This window comes from Leptonychotes weddellii, chromosome 11 (genome assembly GCF_054177405.1).
Source record: "Leptonychotes weddellii isolate Sample4059 chromosome 11, ASM5417740v2, whole genome shotgun sequence".
NCBI classification, from domain to species: domain Eukaryota; kingdom Metazoa; phylum Chordata; class Mammalia; order Carnivora; family Phocidae; genus Leptonychotes; species Leptonychotes weddellii.
The window spans coordinates 61,127,070-61,142,882 of NC_138379.1; the positions used below are offsets into that span (position 1 = coordinate 61,127,070).

At 37.0% G+C, this 15,813-nt stretch overlaps 1 pseudogene; it reads right to left on the reverse strand.

The window, feature by feature from the left end:
• Window positions 1-1,069: 1,069 nt before the first annotated feature.
• On the reverse strand, window positions 1,070-1,650 carry LOC102744167 (lipopolysaccharide-induced tumor necrosis factor-alpha factor homolog pseudogene; annotated as a pseudogene).
• Window positions 1,651-15,813: the final 14,163 nt, after the last annotated feature.

Genomic DNA, 15,813 nt, shown 5'->3' on the forward strand with positions numbered 1-15,813 from the left:
TGGCTTGCTGATTGAATCCTAGAAATCATGTCTTCTGATGTTATATAACAAATTGTATTTCTAAAAAATAAAATCAGAATTTAGATTCCCCCTTTGAAACAGTCAGGTTCCCAAGCTTTCCAGTACCATGGTACCAGGATGTGCTGAAACTGTGCTTTCCTTTGTCTTTCTAAACATATCACTGGGAACCCAAAAGGGTCCCACTAATAGAGATTTTTAAGAACCACACTAAACCCAAGTAGAAACAGTGGATAAAATTATCCATTACTTTTTCTATTAACAACAATAACAAAATGAGAGTGCACTGGCAAATGGGAAAATGTTAACAGTCATATGGTTAAGAAAAATGGTTCTATAAATCCCTCCTTTCAAGATTATGTTCAAAGGTGTTTATGACCAAAAGCAGGTCATAAACATGGTAAATATAAATAGCTCCTCTTAAAGAAAAAAGCCCTTCATGGAATGTAGCTGAGGATCTGATACAGAGAACTGAGGGAAGGCAGATCCATGATAAGATCCAACCTTACATTTCTAGGATGCATTTATGGCCTCATGGATGTGTGTCACGTGGGTATGAATAGCTCCTCCTTGTACTTAAAAAGGAATGAAGAAATTAAAGTGAATTTGTGTGCTAATGAAAAGCCTGCACTGAGAGCCAAGCCCTTAGTTTATAAGGCAAGATTTTTGTCAACAGAAGTGGGAATAGATGAACATGACGGCAGACACTAAAGCCTGGTCAGCCATATTCAGTCCAGCACAGTCACAAAAATAAAGAAATTGTGCCTTCTCAGTTTGAGGCTGCCCCCAGAAAGGGCTACAGAGGCAAGAAAGGAAGCTGGCCAATGTTAAATCACCAGAAGATATTCAGACAGGGCAATGGTCACTGTTAGATGGGGTGATTGAGGTCACAGTAGGCAGGAAACCCTTGAACCAGCACTCAAGGTGAATGTCTCTGCATGTCCCGTGCATGACTCCAGGCAGCGATCTCGGGGGGGTTGGAGGTGTGTTATTCTTGCTATATCTTCTCCCCAAGAGAAGACACAAAGGTGAAGCCCCTGGAGAGATGAGATCACCAAGGTGGAACCCACACCAGGGGCGGGACTGGGTGAGAGTCAGAGAGCACTTTCTGCAACATGCTGTTCCTTCCAGATCTGGCCAAGTAATACAAATGCTTGTAGGTGCCTAGGAGAGCTTTGCAGTTGGGACAGCGGAGGTCCACATCCTGGAGGGCGTCCACACAGAAAGGGATGAAGCAGCAGCCTGCTAATGCACCCCAGAAGACACAGGTTCCCACAGGAGGGCCTGGTGAGGGTGTCGGTGTTACAGGACAGCTTAGTCACAATCGTCTTGTTGCAGGAAGGACAACATATCTGGACTGGGCGGTGGAGTTGAGGAAGGAGACCGGCTGCTGCGTGCAGACCGTCTGCACAGCAGTTGCACTGGCGTTGGGGATGGACACTGGCTGGGCGTAGTACCGGAGGATTCACGCCCTTCCTACCTGCACCCATCACCAGCCCCTGACCGGCCACAGCACTGATGCAGAAGGCATGGGGAAGTGACTGTTGACCACCACTATCTCTTCATGGGATGGGGGCATGGTGGCCCTGAGGAAGGCCCAGCAGCCTCATGGTAGGCTCCTGGAGCCGACATTTTACCCCCCTGCCACCAGTCGAGCCAATAAGCTGATTCTTAAATTCATATCAAATGCAAGGGACCTAGAGGGTATTATGCTAAGTGAAATACGTCACTGAGACGTAGAAAGACAAATACCACATGATTTCACTCATAAGTGGAATCTAAAAACAATAATAACAACAACAAATGAATAAACAAACAGAAAGCAGAATCAGACCTATAAGTACAGATAGCCAACTGATGGTTGCCAGAAGGGTGGGGGGTCGGGGGATTGGGTAAAATGGGTGAAGAGGATAGGGAGATATAGGTTTCCACTTCCAGAATGAATGAGTTAGGGAATAAAGGACACCGCATAAGGAATACAGTCAATGATATTGTAATAACAATGTATCGGGACAGATGGTAGTTACACTTGTGGTGAACATAAAACAATGTATAAACTTGTTAAATCACTATGTTGGACACCTGAAACTAATGTAACATTGTGTGTCAACTATACTTAAATTAAAAAAAAAAAATTCAAAGGACCCAGATAGTCAAAGAAATCTTGAAAAAAAAGAACAACGTTGAAGATTTTAATTACCTGATTTCCAAGCATGCTAAAAATGTATAGCAATCAATTCAGTGTAGTACTGGCGTAAGGATAGACAAGTATTTTCTATCCCATTATTATCCATTATCCCTGTTATCACTGTTATCTCAGTGATATGTTCTATCTCACTGATATATCAAGATAGAAATATCAGTGGGACAGAAATGCAAGTCCAGAGATAACCCTTTACATTTATGGTCAATTGATTTTTGACAAAAGTACCAAGACAATTCAATGAGGAGAGAATGGTCTTTTCAACAAATGGCACTGGAACAACGGGATATCCATATGGGAAAAAAATAATTGGACTCCCACCTATTACATAGACAAAATTTAACTTGAAATGGGTCCAACATGATAAATGTATGAGCTAAAACTATAAAATTCTATGAAAAAATGTAGGCATAAATCTTTGTGACCTTGTGTTAGACAATCTTTTCTTATGCATAATACCAAAAGGACAAGTAATAAAAGAAAAAGAGACCCCCTGGGTGGCTCAGTCTGTTAAGCATCTGACTCTTGACTTCGGCTCAGGTCATGATCTCAGGGTCATGAGATCAAGCCCTGTGTTGGGCTCCATGCTCAGCATGGAGTCTGCTTGTCCCTCTCCCTCTGCTCCTCCCCTCGCTCATGCTATCTCCCTTTCTCTCAAATAAAGAATAAATAAAATCTAAAAAAAATAAATTGAACTTCAAAATGTACAACTTTTGGGCTGAAACAATGCCTTCAAGAAAGTAAATATACAACCCACAAAATGGAAGAAAATATTTTCAAACTGTATATCTGATGAGGGATTCAGTAAAAAAAAAAAATGTAAAGAACGTTTACAACTCAATAATACGCACACAAATGACCCTCTTTTAAAAATGAGCAAAGAATATGAATACAAATTTCACTAGATATATGTACAAGCAGCAAACAAACTCATGAAAACACCTTCAACATTATTAGTCATCAGGGAAAAGTAAATCAAAAATACAATGAGATACCATTTTATAACCACTAAGATGATTATAATAAAAAAGAGACCATAGAAAGTATTGGTGAGGATGTGGAGACAATGGACCCCTCATACATTGGTGTTGGGAATATAATATTGTGCAACTGCTTTGGAAACCAATTTGGCATTTCTGCAAAATGTTAACATGGAGTTACCATATGAGCCAGCAAATCCAGTTTTAAGTATATACCCAAGAGAAGTCAAAGCATGTGTCCACATAAAAATGTGTACATGAATATTTATAGCAGTGTGTTTAAAATAGCAAAAACATGGAAAGGGCCCAATTGTTCATCAGCTGATAAATGGGTACAGAATATGTGGTATATCCACCCACACAAAGGCACACTATTCTGCAACAAATTGGAATGAAAGTACTGATAACATAACATGATGAGCCACAAAAACATCATGCTAAGTGAAAGAAACTAGCCAGAAAACACCATCTATTATGTGATTTCATTTATGCGTAATGTCCAGAATAGGCAAATTCATAGAAACAGAAAGCAGATTAATGGTTTTCAGGGGATGGGTACAGGGTTTCTTTTAGGAGTGATGAAAATTAGGCAAATGTAGATTGTGGTAATGGTCTCATTATTTTGTGAATATACTAACAACCACTATGTACACTTTAAATGGGTGAGTATTATGGAATATGAATTATATCTCCATTAAGCTGTTTTTAAAAACAGAATAAGAAAGCTTTATTTGGACAGAATTTTGTAAAAAGTTCACAAATTAAAGGCCATATTTGCCATCTAGAGAAATTCTGAAAATTTTCCTTTATAGAATCTCTCTCAATCTGTTAAAATAATTAGTCTTGTACTCCATGCAGTCTGATGAGTATTTCCATTTATTTGTTCTGCAGTCATTTTCCTCCTTCTTTTTCTGATCAACTTATCTATTTTTCTTAGTATGTGCTGTATCTCTCAAATTGGCCTAATTTGCAAATTTCCCATACTATTTACACCATTCTGAGAGAGAGTCAAGCTGCTAATTAAATTGGATCTAATACAAGTCTCATGACACCCACCCAGAGAGCCCAACAAGGTGCATTTATATTTATCAATTCTTTTTGTTGTTAGTCTTTGATCAATTTGCTCTCTGGCATCTCTCTATGAACATGACTTTATTTTTAGAGAATAGAAGGACATAAAATGTCTCTATTGGTTAGTACATAAAAAGATAAATAGGCATCTTTTAAAACATTTTAAAATTAATTCCTGCGTTGTCTCCAGCCTATTGAAATCACATTAGGTTATTGCAGTTAGTGGATAATTTGGATTTTAATAACAATATTTTAGAACTATATGGTTAGATAAGGAACTTAAAGTTTTATCTATATGTGACATCCAGGCACCATTATTTCAAATTGGTTCTTGTTGAGGAATGACACTTATCCCAATCCTTCATTCCCCCCCACACTTTTTTTTTTTTTTCTCCAAGGGAAATAACTTATTCATGCCTAGGAGAGAAGAGCATCAGGAAGAATTCCAGTCCCACTCTCCACCCCCACCTCTGACTCATCTCAAACTGATTAAATCAGTAGGTGGTGATACTAGTGGAAGGGCTTGATTAATTAACACTCTAAACCCCAACATATGGTGCCATGAGATAGGAAATTTGGGTAAATAGAAACCGGAACTAAATAGGAGTTACAATGAAATGTCAGTCTTATAACCTAAAGTGCAGGTTCCCTAATAAAGTGGCATTGGAGGACACTGTAATTCCTTCCTCATTGAAGTGAATCAAAGGCAGTGCAACTGTGAAAGTGTGGCTTCCTCACGGATGTCTGTGTCTGCTGCAAGGTACATGGGGAGTGTGGATGGCCAACTATGATAAGAGGAATAGTGAGGATGAACTTAATCCATCTGAATGCAAATAGGTCTCAGACAGAAGGAGCAAGACCCAAAAGTCCAGGATATAGTTTACCTCTGCTCCAATTTCATCAATCAGAAATATCATTCCTCCTTGGTAGAAAGGAGGAAATCAATAAGGGTAGAGAGACCAGAAGTGCCTTCCAACACCATTTCCTTCTCAGGAGCACCCTACCTCTATCTGCTTCTTTGGAAAAAGGGTTAATCAAAAAGCCCTTCTCCCTTCCCAACAGCTGAACAGGCTATTGGACATGCACTGACAAACTATTTGGTCAATGGTATCTGCCCCATGTCAATGCCTTAAAAGTCTAAGCAGTTATAAGCCAGTAAAACTAAAGAATTTCTCTTCTCTCTCTCCCTCTCTCTCTTCATCACTGTCTCAATCTCTCTTATCCTTCAAAACTTTTTGTGATCCAGTAATTTTGAAGCCTATCCCTTTATCTGAAATCAAGATACTCTCTCTCTGCTCACTCTGTACTATCTGTCTCACTTTATTTTTAGTTTCTGTCTTTGTCACTGTCTCAGGTTCACACCTTTTATCCAAACCATGTACCCAGTGATCCTTACCCTGACCTCTGGGACCTCTTCAGCCCAAATCCATGTCCTGAGATCCTGCTTATCCAGGGAGGAGAATGAAAAAATGTGTTTCATCCAGATTCAAATTCAAATTGATCTAATATTTATTTAGCACCCACCATATCACAGACACCACATTATGCCTACCCTACTCTGTTCAACAGCCCTGTGAAAGGAGATTTTCATCTCAACAGCACAGATTATAATAAGTAATATTGAGTGTTTCTCATGTATCAGTCATATTCTAATTGTTTTACATGTTTGCATGTTTAATCCTTACAGTAAATATATGAGGTATGTGCTATTTTAATGATTATTTTAGTGATGGAGAAACTGAGGCACAAAAAGGTTAAGAAATATCTCAGTATTATAGCTAGTAAATGACAGAACCAGGATTTTCATCCAGGAAAGGTTATCCAGATGGGAGAATTATGATAATGAGAATAGAATAACTTGGCCAACTTCACAGTTAACAAAGGCTGATGCGAGAATTCAAACCCAAGATTTTCACCATCATCTCTTTTTTATTATACATTTCTTAATTAAATTTTCTCAGTGTATTGATGCCAATGCCATGTAGGAAATATATAAAAGTTTTGCTGAGATCAAGATATAAAGTAAAATCTCACCTATATTCCCTGTGCTGTTTATCACTGAGTCTGTTTTCCTCAGTATTGCACTCATGTAACCATACCTTTCATCTTAAAACTACTAGATAATTATCAATTATTTTGAGCTCATCCTGTGCACCATTCTGATCATAGTACCCCACTGTTCAAAATCCACTGATGGTTCCAAGTGTTTAGAGAAGAAAGTCCCAGATCTTTTATGTTGCATTCAAGAACCTCCATAAATTAGTGCCTGGGTATCTTTCTGATAAGAGCTTTGCTCAACCATCTTATCTCATTTTTAAATGCTCCTTTTCCCTAATCACATGTCCAATGTCAGATTTAAGACTTTCCCTGTTCACCATAATTTCTAATAAATAGTAATTTTTCATCTTAAGTTATATGAGAACCTCTATTATATGAAAGGTCTTGGAGGGTACCATATATGTTATATCTTCTTCATTTTCATATATTCCATTGTGGTTATTGTAGTGTCTTATATCTATAGTTTGTTTGTGTGTGTGTGTGTGTGTTTAAAGTAAATGGTTACTCACTGATTTAAATTGAATCTAAATGTGTAGCTGGGTATGGGCATATAAAAGGTGCTTAATATATATTACTTTTCATTGAATTGTAGAGGATGCAAAGAAAAATAAATTTCCTTTTCTTAAGGAAACCACCATCTACTTAGGAATAAGAAGAACACATGAGAAACAAGGAAGACTAATGACAAATTGCACTTGATTAAGATTTAAAGGAGTGGTTTAGACATCATATATTTCTCAGGGTTTAGGAAATCATATGAACAGGAAGAGTCTTCTCGGCCTTTTGGCTAAGATCAAGTGAACAGGAAAAGTCAGGGAAATGAAACTTAAAGGTGGAACTTGAGGCAAGTCCTAAAAAGTGAGATATGGAAGAGCAAAGACTAAGACAAGTGTGCCTTAGATGACTGAAAAATCCATAGGAAATGTCAACTCATTTTCAACCAAGGTATGGCAAAGGACCACTATCTTGAAGACTCAACATAATAGTAAAACCATAGCTCCCTTTTTCTCAGTCACCCTAGTCTGAAACTAGTCCATGATGACCATTAACTTAATGCCCCACTGACTTTTATGAAATGTCAACAACGTCCTCTAATAATTATTTCTCCCTAACCTCTTTTATTAAGAAGTTTACTTGTGCTCCCTTCTCAAAAGTCAGTTTTCATTACACATGCTGAATGATAGTGGGATGTATGATACCACACCTCTGGTATCAATTGATGGGAAGAGGGCTCAAGCCAAGTCAGGCCAAACATACTCTCTCTCCCATGGACTCATTAAGATTTTTGAACTGGGACTCCATGTACTGCTGGGTTCAGTATAACAATAGATATGCCACAGAAGAGAAAGTAACTCTCCAGAGACAAAGAAAAGAATGAAACAGGCATGCAAAGAGAAACAGAAATGAGAAACCATGCAATCTCAAAAACACAGAGAGGGTAAGCTTTCTCATATCTGACTCCCAGTATATGGGAGGCCCTTTGAGTCTCTTGAAATCTGTGATATATCCCACATATACATTTCCTTTCATTCCCTCATTTTAGTAACCAATCCACCACACCAAATCCCATACCCACTCTTCTTACCATTTTTTTTAACCTCCTCAACTTCCTCTCATTTCCCTTTGGCCCTACTTAAATTCCAAGGTCGATCATTAAATAAGTCCCTTGCTTATTTTCTCACCTCCTTACCTCTCTCTAACTTTACCATAATCATTTTGTTGAAACTTCAAATGTTATTAAATCCAATTTCCCAGTTATTCTAGGTTTAATACCATGCAGCTAAAAGTACCTAGACAAAAACTCACAACCATGCTGTCTGAATCTATTTTACTATAGTGATCTCTGAGTGCAAAGGAGCCTTAATACTGCCCAACAATCTTGCTACCTTTCCCTGGACCATCTACTCTTGCAACCTCTATGTGATGATTTTATACTTTCTATCTTCTCAAACCTCCAGTCTCTGTTCTCATATCTTCTATCCTCACTTTCAGATAATCTTTCTTCCTACAACCTAAAAAATCGGAAATGATTACAAAAGAACTTCCACAAACTCCCACCTCCACATCTCACACTTGTGCACGTGTTCTTTCTTCCTGTCAGTGTAGAGGATATTTCTATATATTCATAAAAATTTGTATTTCTGCTCTGAATTGCAGATTTGTTCTCTAACTCCTATACTCAATATTGCCACTAATGTTATAAAAACTAGTTTCCTTTCACTCCTCCCTTTCTCTTATGGTCCACATCCATCCATCAGCAGTATCTATTGGTTTACAAATAAAAATATAAACAACATCACAGCTCTCCACTTCTTTCTGCTCTGAACTGCCATCATTTCTTGCCTGAAATACTATAATAGCTTCCTAAATCGCTCTGTTTACACCCCTGCCCTCTGAAGTTTATTTTCAGCAGCTTCAAGAATGATTCTTTTAAAATTTAAGTCAGGTTATGACAAGATTTGCCTTAAAATCTCCCAGTAGTTCTCCACTATTGCCCATGGTAAAAGTCATTAACATAACATAATAAAATAAAAAAAGGCAAAAAAAAGAATACTATTATAAATTTCCTGTATTATAATATGAGCTGATACTATATCAATTTAGATAATATCAATTTATGGCAGACTGCAATAAATTAATACACTAATTTACTCTGCTTAATTAATATTAACTAATGTATAGTCTTAACTAATAAATAATTTTTTCTTAAAAAAAAAGTCAATGTCTTTCATTTACGTATAAGGTCTTTTGTGACTCCGTCGTTGGTCATTCTTTTCATCTCATTTCCTATCACTCTCCTTCTTGACTTCCTCGACTCCAGCTACTCCAACCCTCTTGCTGTTTCCAAACCACATCAGACATTTATCTCCCTCCTGGTCCTAGAATTTCCTTTATTCTCTGCCTGGAGTCACCTTCTCATAGATACACCTGAATCACCCCTCACCTCCTACAAGTCTTTAGTCAAATGTTATTTTTCAGAGACTACTTCTTACCAATGCTTCCTGTTAAAATCCTTTCTGAAATAGCAGCAGGTTGGCTAATCATCCTTATTTGCCTTAGACTATCCTATTTTAGCATTCAGCACTTTATATTTTGTAACTCCCTCAGTTACAGGCAAACTGGGAGAGTTGGCTACCTTAATAGTGGTCACCCTTATTCATCCATCACCTGTTTTCTTTCCTTACTTTATTTTTCCCTATAGTACATTTCACCACCTCATGTACCAACTATTTAATATACTTGTGTTTATTTCCTTCTCCTTTCCATTCTTTCACTGTCATCTCCATAAGGGTAGAGATTTTAGTATGCTTTGTTTCCTTTTGTATTCTTTGCCACCTAGGATAGTGCTTATAGTAGGACCTCCTTAAATAATTGTTAAATGAATAAATCAATAATAAAATAAAAGAAGAAGCATTTCCCTTAATTCCCTGTGTTCGGTTAAGTTAGGTTAGTTGGGTTTCTCTTCCTTACAAACCAATGAACTTTAAGACTCTACCAACTCATTCTTTGGGACCAGACTCTAAACTGGTTCTTATGGCTGTGTTAAATTCCTCTGCATCAAATTTCTTTTCCCCTTTGGTTTAGTTTATCTCTGACAACTTTTTATGCAGAGATATCCTATCACACAACCAAGACCTAAGAGATCACATGGCAAATGGTAGATAGATGAACTTTACTGAAATACAAGAAAGAAAAGCTGGGGGTGGGTGCTCTAGTCTAAGATGACAATATAGGAGACTCCTGAAATCACCTACTCCCATGGACACACTGAATCTACAGATATAAATGGAACAATTCTCCCTGGAGGAAAAACAGAAAATGGCTGAGAGACTCCTACACATCAAGCAAATGAGAAAAACAACAACAACAAAAAACCCACATCAAAGCTGGTACGAGAGGCTGAGACACAACTCTCCATAAACCACATGCTTGGCATTATGACATACAACTGGGAGAGAACTCACTACTCCCAGCTTCACCCTGAAGAGTTAAAGGTTTGGACCCAACATTGAACACTCCAACTTTTAAGACTTCTACCAGAGGGATGGGCCTTCAAAACACTTAGCTCTGAAAGCCAATAGGGCTTGATTCCATGAAACCAACTAGACTATGGAAAATAAAGAAATAGCTTATAATGGGCTCACAAGGATTCTCCATGTCTATACCCCAAGGGCTCAGAGCTGAAGCAGCAGACAGAAATATCTAACCCCAATCTTTCCCTTAAAGAGGTTTTACTCACCTACTTTAAAAGCTGCTTGCTGGGGTGCCTGGGTGGCTCAGTCAGTTAAACATCTGCCTTCCAGCTCAGGTCATGATCTCAGGATCCTGGGATCGAGCCCCATGTCGGGATCCCTGTTTCTCCTTTTCCCTCTGCTGTTCCCCCTGCTTGTGCTCTCTCCTTCTCTCTTTCTCTCTCAAATAAATAAATAAATAAATACTGCTTGCTGATGGGCCAACTTCCAATGAATCTGTATCTAAGTGCTAACTGAGATCCTCCCTTTTGGGACTCTGATAGGTTTTGGTTCACCTTCAACTACTGGGAGCCACTAAAAACAAAAAGGCTGCTCGGGCAATCACAAAGGTTTAAGAGACCATCAAGAGCTAGGGCAAAGCTGAACAACTTTAATGAAATGGTGTTAAGTGATTTACCTAATAAAGAGTTAAAAAATAATGGTCATAAATATGCTCACCAAAGTCAGGAGGACAATGTATGAACAAAGTGAGAATCTCAACAAAGAGATAGAAAATATAAGTACCAAACAGAAATCACAGAGCTGAAGAATATAATAACTGAATTGAAAAATTCAACAGAGGATTTAATATCACACTAGATCAAGGGGAAGAAAGGGTTAGCCAACTCAAAGATAGGGCAGTGGAAATTATTCAATCAGAAGAGCAGAAAGAAACAAAAATGAAAAAGATATTTAAGGTACTTATGGGACACCATAAAGTAGATCAATATTTACATCATAGGAAGGAGAAGAGTGAGAAACATTTTAGGATTGTTTTTCTTTTCTCTTTCTGTGAAACATGCTGTTAGAATTTTGATAGAGATTGCATTGAATCTGTAGATTGCTTTAGGTAGCATGGCCATTTTAACAATATTACTTCTGAATACCTAAAGGAAACAAAATCACTGTCTCAAATAGGTATCTGCACCCTTATGTTCATTCCAATATTATTTGTAATAGCAAAGATATAGAAACAATGGATAGTATCAAACATGAGTATCCATTGATGGATGAATCAATACTATATCAGTTATACATAACAATTATATCAATTATATCAATATATATATATTTTCCCTTACTATACATTTAATATATATTATATACATTAAATATATATTAATATTACATTATGGATCTATTATATACATTAAATAATTATACACATATAAATATATGCAACTTTATATAATATATGTTCCACATTATATAAAATATTTTAAATATAATATTTTATAGATTTGTGTTTATGTTTCAACTGTAAAAAAGGAGAGCCTGACAATTGTTAAAACATGGTTGGGCCTTGAAGGCATTATGCTAAGTAAAATAAATCAGAGAAAAACAAGTACTGTATGATCTCACTTATATGTGGAATCTAAACAAACAAACACACAAATTCATTGATACAGAGATCAGATTGGTGTTTGCAAAAAGTGGGAGGTGAGGGGGTGGTGTGGGCTAAGTGGGCAATAGTCATCAAAAGTTGCAAACTTTCAGTTATAAGCTAAATAAGTTCTGGGTATGTAACAGACCACATGGTGACTATAGTTAACAATACTCTATGGAATATTTGAAAGTTACTAAAAGGATAGATCTTAAAAGTTTTCATCACAAGAAAAAGGAATTGTAACTATGTGTGGTGGTGGATGCTAACAAAACTTATTGTGGTTGTCATTTCACAATATATGCATATATAAAATTATTAGGTTGTACTAATTTCAATTACTGCTTAATAAAATTGGGAAAAAAGAGAAGGGAGGGACTAACTACGTCTTCACCAAATTCCTGTATTGAAGCCTTAACTCCCAGTAACTTGGAATATGACCATATTTAAAGATAGGGCCTTTAAAGAAGAAATTAAGATAAAATGAGGTCATAAGAATGGGCCCTAATTAATTGGTGTCTTTTATGAAGAGGGAACTAAGATACAGACACTCACAGAGGGAAGACTAAGTGATGACACCAGAAAAAGATGGCCATCTAAAAGCCAAGAGAGGACTTAGCAGAACCCAACCCAGCCAACACCTGGATCTTGGATTTCTAACCTCCAGAACCATGAGAAAATTAATTTCCACTATTTAAGCCACACCCTCTGTGGTACTTTGTTATGGCAGCCCTGGCAAATTAATACAGGAACTTAATTAGGAACAGTGGCCTGGAAGAAACTTAGGTTTACAGTTTCTAATGATCGGAAATTCAAAGGCCAGATCCCATTAGTGACATTTCACACTTTGATACACAGAAGCCCCAAAGAGCCAGTGGTGAAGTACCTACTCAAAGCTCAGTTTAGCTAGTAGGACAACAGATTTGACATTGGAAGACTTGGTTCAAGTCCTGGTTCTGTTTTTTCACTTTATGACCTCTTTCAGAGCCAATAATCTATTCTAAGCATCTTTTTTTTTCATCTATTAAATATGAATAGTGAGGTCACACTACCAATTTTCAGGATTGTTGAGAATATCAAATGTGGTACTTAATAAAAAATAACTTTAGCACTGTGATTAATAATGACAATAATAATAATATTGTATAAATTTATGTTTATAAATATTATTTATGAGTTTATTAATGTTATTTTTGTTATTGATTTAAGTGTCATTTAAAATGAATTTCTATGGCAATGTTTGATTAATAACAACACTGATGTCTTAATGAATAATTTGTTTTGTTTGGAAGAATTTAAATTAATTGTATTCAGGTATTATGTCTAGCTCCCTACTCATTAATAGCAGAATGATTTAGATGTTTTATTTATATACCTGGTAAATTAACTCACCTGTAAATGTGGTAATCTGAATTTTGGGTTAGAAAATCAATAGAACAGAGTTCTAATAATCATACCTACCCTGTTCAGTTTTAATGTGATGAAGACCAATAATTCAATGGTTGAGGGTTTAAACTTCTTTAATGGACTTATACATTCCACCTTCTCCCAAGTTTTTATACAGATTTCCAGTTGTTATTGTGTTCATTCCACAGATACAAAAAACAGAAGACTGAAGAAGAGAAGGATTTAGTCATTTGCATACCATTGTCCCACTGTGAGAACCTAAATTCCAGTTTTCTTCCCTTACCAGTAAAATAATTCTAAACACTATCTGCTCTGGCATTTTTTTTTTTCAAACTGCCTCTATATTTTTCTATTGATATTTTATTACATCATTTCCTTTTTGTTATCTCATCTTTCTTGTATTACCCTAATAGATGCCAACATCTGCTCCCATTACTATACTTGTACTAAGATAAGAAGGAGAGAGCTTTAATACCACACAAAGAAACGGAAGTGCAGAGAGTGGAAGGAAGAGAAACATGCCAGATATTATGTAATGTTCTCCACATGCATTGTGTCATCTATACTTCCAAAAGAACCACTGAAGGTCCTCTGTTTGTCCCTTTCCTCCCAGAAAGTAAGGTTCAGAGAAGTTAACAAGTAGTAAGAGATCAAACAGATTTCAGCGAGGTCAAGGTGATTCCTAAATCTATATCCTGTCTACTACATCAAGCTGTCCCTCAAGTAAAATGTTACTACATTGTATCTATCCTAGTTTCTTGTGTGCTCGTATAGTATAGGAACTCCTTACTAAGCCTTTAAGTCTTTCCAACTCCACATTCTCTCAAAAGAGATTAATTATTCTGGGCTCCTTGGTGCTCCCTTCTCTCTAATCTCCCCTGCTGAGGTCTCTGAAGTCAGTCTCACACATCTGTATGTTTCAACCTGAAAACCTCTTATCTCTTTTGATCTGTAGCATCAGATCCTCAGGGCAAGCTTTGAGAACCCATTCAGCTATTCCCCACACACTATAAAATAATCATTTATGCCAGTTTCTTTCTTCTCTTACCTTTAACCAATCCTTTGCTCTTAATTAAAAAAATATATATATATATATCAGCACCTGGGTTGCCTAATCATCTCCATTATCTCTACATTCCAGTCAATGCTTGAAACAAAATAATCAATATTCACCTGAGCCAAATACATCACTAGTCTGTAAACAATGAGGCTCTGTTTTTAAAATTTTCCCCTTTTGCACATGGGATCCCATCATTGCAAATGTATTTTTTTTTAAGATTTTATTTATTTATTTGACAGAGAGGGAGAGAGAGAGCACAAACAGAGGGAGAGGGAGAAGCAGGCTCCCCGCTGAGAAGAGAGCCCAATGTGGGGCTCAATCCCAGGACCCAGGGATCATGACCTGAGCCAAAGGCAGATGCTTTAACCAACTGAGCCACGCAGGTGCCCCATGCAAATGCATTTTAAGTTGCATTATATCTCTTTATCCTAAATGCATTCTGTTACCTCCTGATTCACTCATCATACCCAACAGAGGCTTTTGTTTTGTTTTTAAACTGCAAAATACAGCCTTCTAAATAACAATGATGTTTTGATTCTAGAGAAAAATTCACTTGGTGCATTCAAGTTTCAAAGGTATGTTAAGCAACCTCTTGACCTTGAGTAACTCAGTCTAATGTGGAAGACAGATTATTACAGCAGAATTCAGGGAGAAAAGAGAATAGCTATTATAGACAATTTGCCATAGGAGCACGCTGGGGGAGTAAATAACTTGCCCAAATCAGTCTTAAGAGACTTTATAGAAATGATGCTTTAGTATCATCATAAAAGATAAATAAGAAGCAGAAAGGGAATCAGAAGCTAAGTCATAAAAAGCTGACTTTGCTCAAATTCATTTGACCTCTGGCATAAGAGGTCTGTTGGATGAGGAAAAGTACAATGTTTAGATTCAGTAAACCTGAGAATGAATTCCTGCTCCCTTAATTGCCAGGTGACCTGTAAGAACTTGGACAAATTACTTAACGTCTAAGCCATGATTACCTCATTTTTAAGGGAAAATCCTTCTTACTGTATTGAGTTGATTTGAAGACTAATCAGGGAAATATCTATTAAATTTTCAACAGACAGTGATGTTCACTCTAAGTTAGAATCTCTCCCTACAACAAAATGAAATAAACAGCTTCTCTGAAGTAAGAGGAAAGACACCAAAAGTAAGAAATCATTCGGTTCTGAGTCCTCTCCGGACTTGAAGTGCAGGGTGATACGCAGAGCAAGAGTCTGGTGGTGACTATGGGGACAAAGACTGAGAATCTGGACTCCTTCATTTATTAGTTGAGTGACTCTGTGCAAGTTGTTCATCCTCTCTAAAGGCTCAATTTCTTGTCTATAAATATAATTGTCCTGGGCGCCTGGGTGGCTCAGTTGGTTAAGCGACTGCCTTCGGCTCAGGTCATGATCCTG